We start from the raw sequence: 15,229 nt of genomic DNA on the forward strand, positions 1-15,229 counted from the left end.
CCATACAGTGATTGGAGTGATGGCCTTTTCATACATCTCTTGTGCCAAGCATTTGTAAAATTCTAGATCTCTACATAACTCAGATAAGGCACAGAACTCAGCTTCTGTTGACGACAAAGCAATTAGGTTCTGTTTCTTGGATCTCCACCCAATCAGAGAGTTACCAAATTTTATTACACAGCCAGACACTGATTTTCTATCCTTTAAATTTGCCCAATCACTATCTGCCCAACAAGTAATCTGTGCTTGTCCTTCCGAAGATAATTCAAGGCAAAAATCTTTGGTGTATTGTAAATATCTTAACACTCTTTGAATTCCTTTCCATGCATTTACACTAGGTTTCGAAGCTTCTCTGCTGAGTAAGTTAACAGCGTAAGCAATATCTGGTCTACTCCATTGCGAAAGATGAAGTAAGCTTCCCAGTGCTGACTGAAAGATCTCAGCACGCTTGAATTCAGCACTATCCTTGAACTCATTGTCTTTTACAAAACCCATTTCCATTGGTGTTCTAACACCTGCACACTCCGTCATGTTAAACTTTTTCAACATTTGCAAGATCTTGCCTTTTTGATTCAGTAGAAAACTGCCATTTTTGGTCCTATCTATCTGAACACCAAGATAGACCTTCACATCACCAAGATTCTTAACTTTGAAGTGTTTATTTAACTCTTTGGCTAGTTTTTTTACTTGTTCTTGTGTCTTTGAAGTATAAATCAGGTCATCTACATAAACAAGCAAAGATTCTTGAGCATCTCCTGAACTTCTGAAATATAAGCAATTGTCAGCCTTGCTCCTGCTAAAACCAATGCCTACCAAAACGTCATTCAAACACTCATTCCAATTATGAGCAGATTGCTTGAGTCCATAAATAGATTTATGTAGTTTCCATACTTGATTTGATTTACCAACTTTCAATCCTGGCGGTAGCTCCATATAGAGCTCTTCAGCCAAGTCTGAATGAAGATAAGCTGTAGAGACATCAAATTGATTCACTTTGAACCCTTTCTGAGCAGCAACCGCTAATAGTGCCCGTAGGGTCTCACTCCTTGAAGTGGGTGCATAGACTTCGGAATAATGTAACCCCTTTCTTTGCGTAAAACCTCGAGCTACAAGCCTTGCTTTGTACTCTGGTTTCCCCATCGCTGTTGTCTTTATCCTGTACACCCACCTACAACTTACTGCCTTGGTACCTTCTGGCAGTTTGGTGATGGAAAACACACCCAGTTCTTTCATAGAATTCAACTCCTTTTGCATGGCCTCACGCCACCTACTGGCCTCCTCCTGGGGTAATTGTTCAACCTCCTCAAAACTTTCAGGTTCGCAATTTGCCAAACCAGCCCAAACACTAATAGCTTGGTACCTTTCAGGAGGTATACCTTTGTTGGTACGCTTAGAACGCCTTAACAGTTCCTGTGATGTTCCTTCAGTTTCCCCCTCTGACCCAGAATCACTAGTCGTCACCTGTTTGTCACTAGTAGTTGAAGAACTTTCTGATTCTGACTTTACACGTCTCTCTTGCTGTACAGGTGAACCTTTAGAGCTAGAAGATTCTGACTTTACAGACTTAGGTGAACTAGGCGATTTCTCACCCTTGTCCTCAGACTCAAATTCCTCAGTCTGTTCTGGAACTAATACCTGCCCTGGGGCCTGAGTTTCATTGTTACTGTTCACCACATCAAATAGTATGTCAGGATTTCCATGAATTTTATTCCAACCATCCTGTTCACAAAATTCTGCACTTCTGCTGATTGTGATTTTTGTTTGATTGCCTTCTACATTCACAAATCTCCAACCTTTTGTGTTTGCTTGATAACCAACGAAAAACATTTCTTTAGACCTAGGATCGCCTTTCCTACGTTGTGCCCTAGGCACTAGCACATAAGCACGACATCCAAAAACTCTTAGATGATCAATTTTTGGTTTTTTCCCAAATAGCATGAAGTAAGGAGTGTTGCCTACTGTGCTATTGTACACTCTGTTAAAAGTATAATTTGCATACAGTGCAGCCTCAGCCCAAAAACGCTGTGGAAGTCCAGAATCAAACAGCAAAGCAGCAATGGCTTCCTGTAATGTTCGAAATTTTCTTTCGGCAACTGCATTCTCCTGTGGTGAATAGGGATTGGTAAGTCTATGAACTATACCTTTCCTTTTTAACCATGTCTCCAGCGTGTGGTTCACATATTCCCCACCACGATCTGATTGTATTTTACGTACCCTGGTGTCAAATTTACATTCGACTTCTTCAATCCAATCCATCAGGATGGAAGCTGCTTGTGATTTTTCTTTCAGAAAGAAAACCCAACTAGCCCTTGAAAAGTCATCCACCAAAATTTGCATAAATCTCGCACCTCCAAGCGATTTGACTGGCATAGGGCCACACACGTCTGTGTGCACAAGTTCAAAGGGTTTCTTGCTTACTCTATCAGATCTAGGATAGTTACATGTCTTAACCTTAGCATGTTTACAAGCACAACAATCCAGAAAATTTGGACAGGGTTTAATGTTACACTCCTCAGCTAAATCTGGCATCTTGCTTACATACTTAAAGCATATATGAGCTAACCTTCTGTGTAGTAGATGTGCACAACCTGTATGAGGAGCCTTATTTACACACTTAGCTTGCGCTTCACCTGTTGAACATCTACCTGCTGCTAACTGCTCTTCATCCAAAACAAAAAGCCCATCCTCACAGGGAATTTTAACTAGCTCCTTTCCCTGTTTCGAAATGGTGCACACATCATTTTCAAACTCAACCTTAAAACCACTTTTTACCAGGCATGACACACTCAAAAGTCCATTCTTCATTCCTGGAAGAACAAAAACAGGAAGGTTAGTTTGCAAACAGTTAACATAAATTGTGCCTTTAAGGTTCATTTCTCGTTTACTATTGTCTGCTATAGTCACGGTTTTTGCAACTGGCAATGTCTTGCAGTTCATCAAGCGGCCACTAGATGTCACTGGAACTAAACTGTGACTTGCTCCACTGTCAATTATCCACTTCAAGGTTTGTTGGCTCCTTTTAGAACTCTGTTGTGCTGCCATTGCAGATAGTCCCTTATCAGCACCTGCTCCCCCTCTGGATCGTTGATTCTTGTAGTTCTCATGTCGTCTTCCCCTGTAACTCCGGAAACTGGCCTTGGACTGTTGAAATTCCTGTTGCTTCTCTGGACACTTTGCTATCAAATGAAACCTGCTGCCACATCGAAAACATGACTTGCTGGCCATAGCAGACACTTGTGAGGCTTCCTTACAGCTCTGCCTGCTAGTTTCCCCACGCTGGGAATTATCTGAACATCCAACCCTTGGGGTATTTGAATTATCAATACGTTTTCGATGATGTTGATATTCTTGCTCACACAATCTACCAGTCACATAATTCATATTCAGCTGGTCCTCTGGCAAAACTTGTAAAGTTAATACTAAGTTTTCAAACCCTGCATGCAGGCTGCTAAGCAGAGTATAAACTTTAATATTTTCAGGAAAATTCACACCTAAAGATGACAGTCGGTTGAAATACTCAGTCATCTGTGACGTGTGTTCAACCACACTATCCCCTGGCTTCAGTTTCAACTCATACAAAGCACGTATAATGTTCACCTTCTCTCCGGGCGTGGCTCTATGGTGAATTCGCCTAAGAGCTTCCCAAATTTCAAATGCAGTCCTTAAATTTTCCACATGAGGTAATTGGGAATCGTCTATCGATACCATCAACATGCATCTAGCTTTAGTGTCCATTTTATCATGTTCCCTGTTCTGAGCATGTGCAGCAGCCTGTTGCTCTGCTGTGGCATCTGCTGCAACAGCCACAAACGGCTTTCGCCTCTGGACATAGTCAGCCCACACTTCTTTGGCTTCCAACCAGACTTGAGCCCTCTTAGACCACTGCACGTAATTAGCAGAGTTCAACTTTGTAAAGGGAACCTGGAAATTTTCCACTGCCATTCTTGGGGTCTGCTGCTACTCCCTCTGTGTGCCCTTGCTTCTCCCCTTGGGATTTTTCTTACTCACTTTTCAGACGCCTCCAGCCTCCTTTAAGAGCTGGATTTACGACCAAGCCGGTCTTCTCTCATCCGAAAGCTGCTTTCACTTTCTCTGCACACAATACAGCTGTAGAAACGTAGAAGGATCCATCCATAACCTAAGAGAGTTTGTGTACTGGTCCAGTAAATGCTTCCGCTGCGCCACCAGCAACAGCTCTCTTTGCAGAGCATTAATTAAGTCCAGTGCAGAGATTCTTGTTGCAGTACAAGCTTCAGAGTCTCAGCAGCAAAGAAATAACGACACAGGGAAGCCTGTCTTTCCAAAGACAGGTTTATTGCAGAAAGATAACAGAAACACCTCCAGAGCTTTCAGACATTTTTGCTTCACGCCCCACAGGCAGAGAAAACAAACACTCTTTATATACTGAGCAACTTAACAACTTAACGAGCTTGACTACTTAAAGTCACATGACATTGCTAACTTGCCAGCGTCTTAGGTTTCACACCCTAACAGTTCCAGCCAGGCACATACCCAGGATTCGGTTTTCTTAGAATGAGGGACAGCGGAGACTGTGGTGTCTTTAGGATATATGGTTTATTTGCACATAACCGGGCGTCACTGCTGCAGAAGCGAAGGTGAGTCACCCCTTCACACCCCCCCCCCCAGGTCAGAAGATAGACTAAAGGATTCTGACCAAGGCCTAAATTGCCAAAGTTGCAGTGCAGGAAAAATTCCTTCCCGGCTCCGAATACAGCAACCGCTGAGAAACCACAGCAAAGTCCGCAAATCTGAAAAGGAAAAGGTTAAAAGAAAATAACAAGAGCAACAGTGATTCCTAGAGGGAGGGCTGGGTGGGTTATGCTCCTGGCCGACTGAGCGGCTGAGAGCAGTGTCAGACGGCTTTTATGCCCGGGGAGTGGACCTAAGTGAAAACTGCAAACCTTAGGTCCGCTCACTAAGCCCCAGGCTGCCGCGGAATGGCCAAATTTGAACTGAGGGTCTGGCGATGCCCACGATGCTCAACGGCGGCAAGGGGGAAGCGAAAACAGCCGCTACAACATGGCAACGCTCTGGAGGCAACACACCAGAATTGGGTAAGTGACCATTCTCATCAGGGAAAACTCTCTGACAGTGAGAGCTGTTTGACTGTGGAATGGATTCTTGCGAGAAGTGGTGGACTTCCTTGGAGGTTTTCAAGCAGAGGTTGGATGGAAATGTGCCATGGATGTTTCAGACCCTTGGCATCCCTTTCAACGCTCCAATTCTATGATTCTATGACGGCATCTTAAAAAGCAGAGACATCATCTTGCCAACAAAGGTCCGTATAGTAAAAGCTATGGTTTTCCCAGTAGTGATGTATGGAAGTGAGAGCTGGACCATAAAGAAGGCTGATTGCCGAAGAATTGATGCTTTTGAATTATGGTGCTGGAGGAGACTCTTGAGAGTCCCATGGACTGCAAGAAGATCAAACCTCTCCATTCTGAAGGAAATCAGCCCTGAGTGCTCACTGGAAGGACAGATCCTGAAGCTGAGGCTCCAATACTTTGGCCACCTCATGAGAAGAGAAGACTCCCTGGAAAAGACCCTGCTGTTGGGAAAGATGGAGGGCACAAGGAGAAGGGGACAGCAGAGGACGAGATGGTTGGACAGTGTTCTTGAAGCTACCAGCATGAGTTTGACCAAACTGCGGGAGGCAGTGGAAGACAGGAGTGCCTGGCGTGCTCTGGTCCATGGGGTCACGAAGAGTCAGACACGACTAAACGATTAAACAACAACAATGACCATATTCACCCTCTGTCCCCAGGACACACCCTTCACCAACCCAGCTTTTGGACCTTCCTGGAGAGGTTTTGCCTGGCTGGCACGTTTCCTTGAACTCAGCACCTCTGGGCACATCCATTGCTCTGCCAACTATTTTCTCTGGTTCTTCCCTCTCCAGCTTGCAGTCCCGCAAGGTTGCAAAGAAGAGAATGATTTGACAAAGTTTTCCTTCAGATTTTCACATACTTGGCACTTTATGAATAAAGCATTGTTTTGAGATTGACTTCTCAAAACAAGCAGATGAAGCTCCTTGGGACACTTTTTTTTGTTTGCTCAATATCCGTCTGTATTACTTAACTTTTGCGCTGTAACATTGGGGAGGTCACCTCAACATTAAAAGACAAATCCCAAAGGATTATTTTTCACAGTTATGAGTCAGAGGGGTTTGCCCCTAAACTTCTCTGGTCATTTACGGATCTTTTACCTTGTTCCTCCTTTCTTCACATCTGACTAAAATTCTGGCATAAAATCAAGGTTGCCTTAGCAACGGATAGTGTCATCTCAACCTCCTAAACTCTAATAGGAATTGGGGATTGGTTTGGGTGGTGACCAAATATAGTAAATTCCAGAATTCCCATGCAGAAGGAGGAGTTTTAGCAAGTGTGGGTTTTTTTTTTTTTTTAAAAAAACACCTCATATTGCTTTGATAAAAAGGGCTGCACTTGCCAGAATTTCATTTTCTTTTACATCTGTTTGACCCATTAAGTTCTCTTATTCTCCTATGCAGGCATCTGGTTTTCTCGAATTTTCATCTAATTCTGTTTATTTCTATAATGTGTAAATGTGTATTTCCATTCTTTCCAACACTCCAAAATCTGTATGAGGTATTTTGAATCACAAAAACCTGTTTTGCCCTGTCTAGAGAACAGAATCTGACCATTTTTCACTACATTGAACTTTCAAAATTCTGATAACTTCAGTATTTGGAGAACAATTTTGCATGACAATGGAACTATATCAATTTATTTACCCCTGTGCTTGGAAGTGTACTTTCTTGGGGGTGGGGGAAGAGAAATGGATATTTTGAATAATTATTTTATGTCATTAGATCTATTATTTTTAGAACATTTATAAACTTTTTTTCCAAAGTAGCAAATAAATTTAGAAGTAGGTGCAAAGTAAAGCAAATAGAACCAGAAACCTGCCAAACATAAATAATAACCAAGTTTACCACATTTAGAAGGGTTGCGAGAATAAATGAAGTTTAAGTAACAAACAGTTGCATATAGTTTGTTCACTATCACAATATCAACTCAGTTTAACCTTGCAAGCTATTTTCACACAGTGGCTAAAAGTATGATCCACAAACTAAGAAGTCTCAGATTCAAATATTTTTTTCACCCAAGAACCTACTCACTTTGGTCTCTCAACCTTGACCTCCCTACATCAGCAAAATGACGGTGTTGGCATAGTTTGCCTTTCAATATTGTAAAGGTAAAGGGACCCCTGACCATTAGGTCCAGTCGCGGACGACTCCGGGGTTGTGGCACTCATCTCGCTTTATTGACCGAGGGAGCCGGTGTACAGCTTCCGGGTCATGTGGCCAGTTCTGGCGAACCAGAGCAGCGCATGGAAACGCCGTTTACCTTCCTGCTGGAGTGGTACCTATTTATCTACTTGCACTTTGACGTGCTTTCAAACTACAGTGGTACCTCAGGTTAAGTACTTAATTCATTCCGGAGGTCTGTTCTTAACCTGAAACTGTTCTTAACCTGAAGCACCACTTTAGCTAATGGGGCCTTCGGCTGCTGCTGCACCGCAGGAGCACAATTTCTGTTCTCATCCTGAAGCAAAGTTCTTAACCCGAGGTACTATATCTCGGAGTCTGTGACCTGAAGCGTATGTAACCTGAAGAGTATGTAACCCAAGGTACCACTGTACTAGGTTGGCAGGATTTCAGTATTGTAGCAGGTATTAATGGGCAATTGTGTCATAGGTAATTTTAGACTCTGGACTGAACTGTCTTAGGGGGATCTATCGATGGCAATGCGTTTTTCTGTTGAAGATGTGGTACCCAGCCACGCAGTGCACTAATCTCTCTGCCTCTTTTGCTTGTTCTGCTGAGTGGGACGTTGGACTTCTGTCCCCAAGTCCTGCTTTGCTGTGATAGTGACTCTGGAATCTTTTGACACCTAAAATATGCTATTGCTGCATGCCGCCTCAATCTCCAATCGGTGATACTGTACATGTAATGATGTGTGGGATTCAGCCAGATAAAGGCTGCAAAACAAGTCATAGGCCTTAATTATTTCTGCGACACCCATGGCTGCAGCATGATGACATCACCATTACATGTGAACCAGTACTGGGTAAATTTTGCCAAATTCTGTAGCATAAGCAGTCCACATGCACGATATAAGGAGGACAATAACTAAGCTGTTGTGTGTTCCGACACACAGAAGGAAGATGGGTGTTCTTGCCAAAGGAAATGGCAGTAGATGTTGCTAAAATTTACAGGGAATTTGAAGCTTCCTTTGGTCTGTCAGTTTAAGCTCTTGTGTGACTCCTATTTACAAATTATTTACTGGCAGTATGATCAAACCTATCCATTCTTAAGGAAATCAGCCCTGAGTGCTCACTGGAAGGACAGATCCGGAAGCTGAGGCTCCAATACTTTGGCCACCTCATGAGAAGAGAAGACTCCCTGGAAAAGACCCTGATGTTGGGAAAGATTGAGGGCACAAGGAGAAGGGACGACAGAGGACGAAATGGTTGGACAGTGTTCTCGAAGCTACCAGCAGTGGAAGACAGGAGTGCCTGGCGTGCTCTGGTCCATGGGGTCACGAAGAGTCAGACACGACTAAACAACAACAACACTTATTTGAGTAAAGGGGGGGGGGGTAAAAGGGACCCCTGACCGTTAGGTCCAATTGCAGATGACTCTGGGGTTGCGGCGCTCATCTCACTTTACTGGCCGAGGGAGCCGGTGTACAGCTTCTGGGTCATGTGGCCACCATGACTAAGCTGCTTGTGGTGAACCAGAACAGTGCACGTAAACGCCATTTACCTTCCTGCTGGAGTGGTACCTATTGATCTACTTGCAGTGTGTGCTTCTGAACTGCTACGTTGGCAGGAGCAGGACCGAGCAACGGGAGCTCACCCCATCGTGGGGATTCGAACTGCCGACCTTCTGATTGGCAAGCCCTAGGCTCTGTGGTTTAACCCACAGCGCCACCCATGTCCCCACTTACTTTGAGTAATACCATGCAAACATTGTTCTACTCGGACACTTATATCACCGTTAGTGCTTCCAAGTTGTGCTCCAAATCACAATAACCCAACTAGCCGCAGAATTACTTTGTCCTCATCACTTTGTTATTTCATTGCCAGATATTGGGATTGGATTTGGAAGGTTTGGATATAAATGCCTGCTCAGCCCTGAAGTTCAATGGAACGACCAAGTCACTACCTCTCAGACTACTTGAAGGCTTGTTCCCAACTGAGCATTGTTTAGCTGTTAATCCACTGTTTCCCCTTCAAATTAATCCACACTTGCACAAATCTCCATTTGCATATGAGGAACAATTTAGGTCTTTCCCCTCATATCAATAGGCATTTCCTTATGTGCTTGTCTCTGCCTTCTAATTTGCTTATCCTGTCATGCTGCTTAAGGACCTTGTTTTTTTAAAAAATCATTTCCCCACCCGGGAAGTGTGCAAATGCCTATCGTCAGGCAATTGTAAATTCTCAGCACACAGTTTTTAATGCGGTTTGCTTGCGCAGTTTTCTCGGTTTCGTGCAAGGCTGAGGGACCAAAAGGCAAAGCTCTGCCGGAAATAATTACTAGCCCAGCTGGAAAAGAAATGAAAACATGAGTAGTGGCCATGGAAAGAGGAGTCGCAGGAAGTTACAGTTGATCCACCGCCAAAATAAATTGCCTGTAACCCTGAGGAGAGCAGTTCAGAGCCCAATTCCCCCCAATTTATCTGACTATCTATGTATTGGGTGAACCTAAATTTACAGGGAGAAGGCATCAATATTGGTGTTTGAGCGTAACATCATGTGGACCATGCAAATTAAGTGGGAACGAAAACAAAGTGGACGAGCTCTTATGTACTGTTGTGATGGCAAAATGAGGCAAAGGCATATTCTAGTTTGCCTGGAAGCCTTCAGCTAGGGTGGAGGAGAACGTTAATTATATTGTTGACCATGCAAATTGAACACCCTTAATCCAGAGATCCCCAGCACTCATTGGCTAGCTGAGGTGCAGCAGCAACAAAAAAAACTGTCTGTGATGCATGCAAAGGTAGACAGTTCTGTTTCCACCTACTCTAGGTGTGATCCACTCAGCAAGCTAATAGAGATAAAGGTGGGAGGTGCACTTGCTTATTTGGAGAGACACTGGGAGTTTTTGAAACACTGAAGATGGTTTTGGATGTAGGAATTTTACTGAGCAGAGATGTGTCTCAGCGGTGACTGACTAGGTATGTACACCAACTGAAATTCAGAACAATAAAATAGAGCAGTCCCAGTACTTTGCAAGTGACTTGCTTGTGAAAGACTGGTTCTTTTCCCAATACGAATCAGCATTGTGAACTTTCTAATTTGCTTACTTACCTTGCGATTCTTTGATGTCATTTGATTTCTGGCTTTGCCGGGGTACGGTTACCCGGAGCGCATATAAATTTTTAAAATCTTTTCTAAAGAAAGGCACTAGGACAGCCGCAGCGGCAGCTGAAACAAAAGCTGAAGTTTTTCTACCTCAGGAGAGCGAATTATGACATCATTTCGTTTGGAAAGGGGTTCTGAACGAGTTTGGATAGAATTAGACTTGCTTTTTATCTGATCTTTTTTTAAAAAGAGAAAAAAGATCTGCAGCAAGATAAAACCATAACACTAACAGTGTTTTACCAGCCAGGACAAGTTTTTATCTTAAATGAAAAAGAATAACAAAGGATGCAGTGGCTGGCAATTTAGAAGGATGGATGTAATCACCTTTAAACTTTGAAGCACAGGACTATTAAAGTTCCTCCTTTATTGCTGATGGGGTATTGTAAAGGAACTTTGTGCTGCCTGAAAAACTTCAACAGGTAGGCTTGGCAGTCCAGAAGGTGCAATTGGAATTTAACCTGGTGATGAAAGCAGTCTATATATTGTAGCTCCCCACAGAGATACCTTTGTAAATCCTTCATTGTCTGTGAAGGAAGGAGCAGGTGAGTAAAAGGAAATCTGAGCTCAAACTTTCCATTGCCTTTATGCTTTCATTGATGTTTGCCTCCCAGATGCTCCTCTTAACTACCTACCAGATATAGCAGCCTGTTGTTCCAGTGCAGGAAATCTGAAAATTATATGGAATTCTGTTTTGAAGTCTTTTCTTAATTGTACGTCCACTGAGATATTGTAACCCATAGAGGCAGCCCACATTTATTAACCATAAAATAGCTGTTGGGTTAAGAATGTTTGATTTCTAAAGATCAAACATATTCAAAGTACGGGAAGTTCATATCAAATGTTGGGTTTATTTTTTATTGTTTGTACAGAACCCTCCCCCCCTCATTTTTTTGAAACCATTTTAAAAATATATTTCAAAACTTAAGTTTTACTCAGAGTAGATTCTCTAAAATGAATGAACATGTTATGGCCAATGTTTTCAATAGGTCTACCGTGAGCAAAACTTTGCTGAATACCTACCACAATATACGTCTCGTTGCATTTTCAGGGTATTTGCAAAAAGATGCTTTTTCTGTGGCGAATTTGCTTTGATGCACTGAGATAAAGAGGTTACACTGTGCTAACACTGTCAGGTGAATATAACATTAGGCAGACATCCACTGAGATCAGGGTAATGGTTTTTCTATTAGATCTGGGTACTTTCTGGAAGTGGTCATTATGTTTTCTTCCTTGGGATTCTTTACTTGGGTTTGAATGTACTGTATGTTTTATTCAGAGTGCTCTTATGGCCCCAAAGGATAAAAGAGGAAAGCAGCTAACATGATACTTTTAACCGGATCTTTATCTACCGTGAGAGTAGGCAGGCTTTTGAACTTCACAGACATCTTCCTCAGTGATGCAATCAGAGACCTCAAGATCCGTATTTAAATTTTGGGCATTGCACTTCCCCTTGCCTGCACCGAGAGGAACAAATTTAAATGCCGATCGGTCACTGGAGCAAGAAGAACTTGTCCCAGCCAATTTAAACTGGTGTGCACACATGCTTATTAAAATTATGACTTGTTGTATCATGTGCAGCGCTCTCTCTCTCTTCAGTGACATCACTAGGAGCGCTGAGCTGGGTAGGAAAAATAAGTCAACACCTTTTAAGTAATGAAGAAACAAAACACTTTTTAAAAAGCTGAATCTTTTAGTCTAATATTACAAAATTGAGACAGCTGAGCTAGATTCTCGTTTGGTATAAAGTTGCCTCCTCCTGGAGCCATTTGTTGATACAGGCTGACTTGCACGAACTTTTTTTTTTTAATGTGAGTTTGGCAACACCGCATCATTTGAGCAGCATTTGAACAACATTAATGTGCTTATTGTTATTCTTATTGAATATTTTTTTATTGCTCTCTCTCTCTCTCTCTCTCTCTCTCTCTCTCTCTCTCTGTGTGTGTGTGTGTGTGTGTACACCAAGGTTTTATTTCCCAAGCGATGCTATTTCTGTTTTGAGATCCTAGGGTGGAGTGGATAGCAAGTTGTCTTTAGATGATGGAGACCCAAGCTAAAATCTCTGCCCAGCCGTGAAGTTCAGTGGAGGACCATGACACAGTCCTTATCTCTCAGTCTAACCTACTTTAGAAGGTTATTGTGAGGATTAAAGGGAAATGGAGACACACAGTATATGCTATTTTAAGCCTCACGGAAGAAGGGCTGGGAGAATAACTTGTTAATCCTCCTCACAAAAACCTTGCGGCTAAAGAGAGTAATTTGTCCAAGCCCACAAAATGAGCTTCTGGAAACTGTAGGACTTTAATATAGGTCTTTAAAGCCTGAGTAGGATGAGGTTCCTGCTGGATGTCAGTAGTTCTTATTAGCTGTTTTGTGTGGCAGGAGAATTCCTGTGTGACACGACAAAAAACACAACCTCATAGACACAAATTCGAATAAGAGGCAGAATAGTGAAGGGAACAGAGTTTTGGGATCGGTTTCAGGAAAGCTATAATCAAATGCTTACTCAGCCATTAAACTTGCTGAGTAACCTTGGGCAAGTCACTGTCTTTCATCTTTATGTACCTCACTGGGTGAAATTGGGAGAACCCCATGTACGCCTCCCGGAACTGGTGGAGGAAACTTTGCATGAGGATAATTGACAAAAGACAGGATAATTGGCAGAGTAATGAAACCTGCAGGTGCAAATAGATTTCTGCAGCCAAGTACGTTTTCACAAGCGTCCATACCGTGCGAGCTTTTACCATGGAATGTATTCCTGGCAAACATCGCTTTTGAAATGCAAAAAAACAGTAACAAAGATTTAAATATTGCTTGTGAAACCAGTCTGACAGCAGGTGTAGATAATCCATAAACAAATCGTAAGCAATGACAGTGAAGAAGGACCCAAGTGGCCAATCCCAGGTGACAGTCCAGTAGGCATTTTGGAACAATTAGTTGTTTTTCAAGCGGAACTCAATTACGGCAGTCCAGTCTGGAGGTTATGGAAACATTAATGTTGTTCATTAACTGGAAGGCCCTGTCTGCATAGACAGTTGGCTTGGAGGGAATACACAAAGAAAATGTTCAACGCTTCTGTTTCTTCAACCTTGACCATGGAAAGTTAGCAAGTGTTAAAATGTCTCTCCAAATGATGCTTCAGGCCAAAGATACAAGGTTTTGTTTTCCTCTACTTTCTTGTATCCTTCAATATCTGAAGAGAGTACTATTCACATATGAAAATCTAACTGCTTGCTGAGTTAATAAGTGGTTATGATTGATTCTACTTTCCCTCAGAAATCACCACTCCTGGTTTTGCTTCAGTTTCTCTTCGTCTGCTCCCCTGTAATTTTGAGTTTCCTAAATTGGGTTTCTTTACTGTATTCACTTGAAGTACAACTTGTCCTTTCATTGGGTTGTCATGGATGGCAAGCCGCAAACAATGCTTTGTAGTCACATACAAGTCACTGGTTTTATACCTCTTTGTGTTATACCCAGGGGAGTACAAACAACCTCTTCTATGGGAGGGAAAAAAACACCGTGAGGAATCTAGCCAAAGAACGCTGACAGTGATACTCCATGAGAGCCAATAAGTCATATTAAGGCTATTAAAGCTTGGGTATGATCCTGTCAGGTAGTTGAGTTCAACAGGACAGAGTTTCACCCCATAGTTTATTCTCCCGCTAGAAGCACTTTCATATGCTTGACATTGTTCAGTAGGAAATATTCGCTGTTATACATAAAACAGAGTGAACTTCCATGAAAAATGAGGAGCAAGGTGGCTGAACGAGGGTTTGCCAATGATGTTGTTAGTGTTACAGACCCTCTAAGTGTCCTTATTTTCCAGGGACTTTCCTGATTTAGAAAAGCAGACCCTGTTTCTGATTTGATCCTGGAATGTCCCACTTTTCCTTAGGATGTCCCTACAGTGGTACCTCGGGTTACATACGCTTCAGGTTGCATACATTTCAGGTTACAGACTCCGCTAACCCAGAAATAGTACCTCGGGTTAAGAAATCGTGCTCCAGCGGCACGGCAGAAGCAGGAGGCCCCATTAGCTAAAGTGGTGCTTCAGGTTAAGAACAGTTTCAGGTTAAGTACGGACCTCCGGAACGAATTAAGTACTTAACCCGAGGTACCACTGTATTTTCATTGGAGAAATGTTGGAGGGTATGGAGTTATCTGACCCCTGAACTGTCTGAAGGCATCCTGTATAGGGAAGTGGTTTGGTTTTTGTTTTTTTTTAAATGTTTAATGTTTTATTATGTTTTTATGCATGTTGGAAGCTGCCCAGAGCCCTGGGGCAATGCAATAACATGCGTGGGGTATAAATAGTAAAATTATCATTATGGAATGGGACGTCACTATTTCCATCAGAGAAATGTTGGAGGGCATGGTGTTATGCGGAGTAAGAATAATAATTTTTAAATGTAGACGATTCAAAGAGTTTGGGCTGCTTTGTGTGAGTTGGTTGGGGGGCTGTCAGTCACCACTATTTTTTAATCTGAAACTTTCCAATTCTAAAAATAACCTATTGTTCTTTAAGCTGCATACACACCATACATTTAAAGCATACCTCTCTAAAAATGGAAAAAATCCTCGGAACTGTAGTTTGTTATGGGTGCTGGGAATTGTAGCTCTGTGTGGATAAACTACAGGTCTCGGGATTTTTCTTTTTCTTCTGATGGGTGTGTGCTTTAAATGTATGGTGTACTTTAAATGGCCTTCAATCAGTCCTGTAACAAATTAAAATTAAATACAACAAATTAAAAACCCTGGGTTTTGATAATTTTTAGGTGGGGCACTTATGCTTCAGTTTTTGAAAGTACACTCTCTAGTC

General features: G+C 42.3%; 1 protein-coding gene across 2 annotated transcripts in view; it reads left to right on the top strand.

The window, feature by feature from the left end:
- Positions 1-10,055: 10,055 nt before the first annotated feature.
- Positions 10,056-15,229, top strand: part of SLC34A2 (solute carrier family 34 member 2) — a 33,043-nt gene continuing 27,869 nt past the window's right edge. Inside the window, exon 1 of one of the 2 annotated variants that reach the window (XM_083460489.1) lies at positions 10,056-10,226. The gene's annotated coding sequence lies outside the window, so the exon portion shown is untranslated. Of the gene's footprint in view, positions 10,227-10,815; positions 10,956-15,229 lie in introns of those variants that run through there. The other variant, XM_083460490.1, reaches the window with a different exon arrangement.

The sequence above is a fragment of the Podarcis liolepis genome, assembly GCF_965112155.1.
Source record: "Podarcis liolepis genome assembly, chromosome: 9".
Lineage (NCBI taxonomy): Eukaryota > Metazoa > Chordata > Lepidosauria > Squamata > Lacertidae > Podarcis > Podarcis liolepis.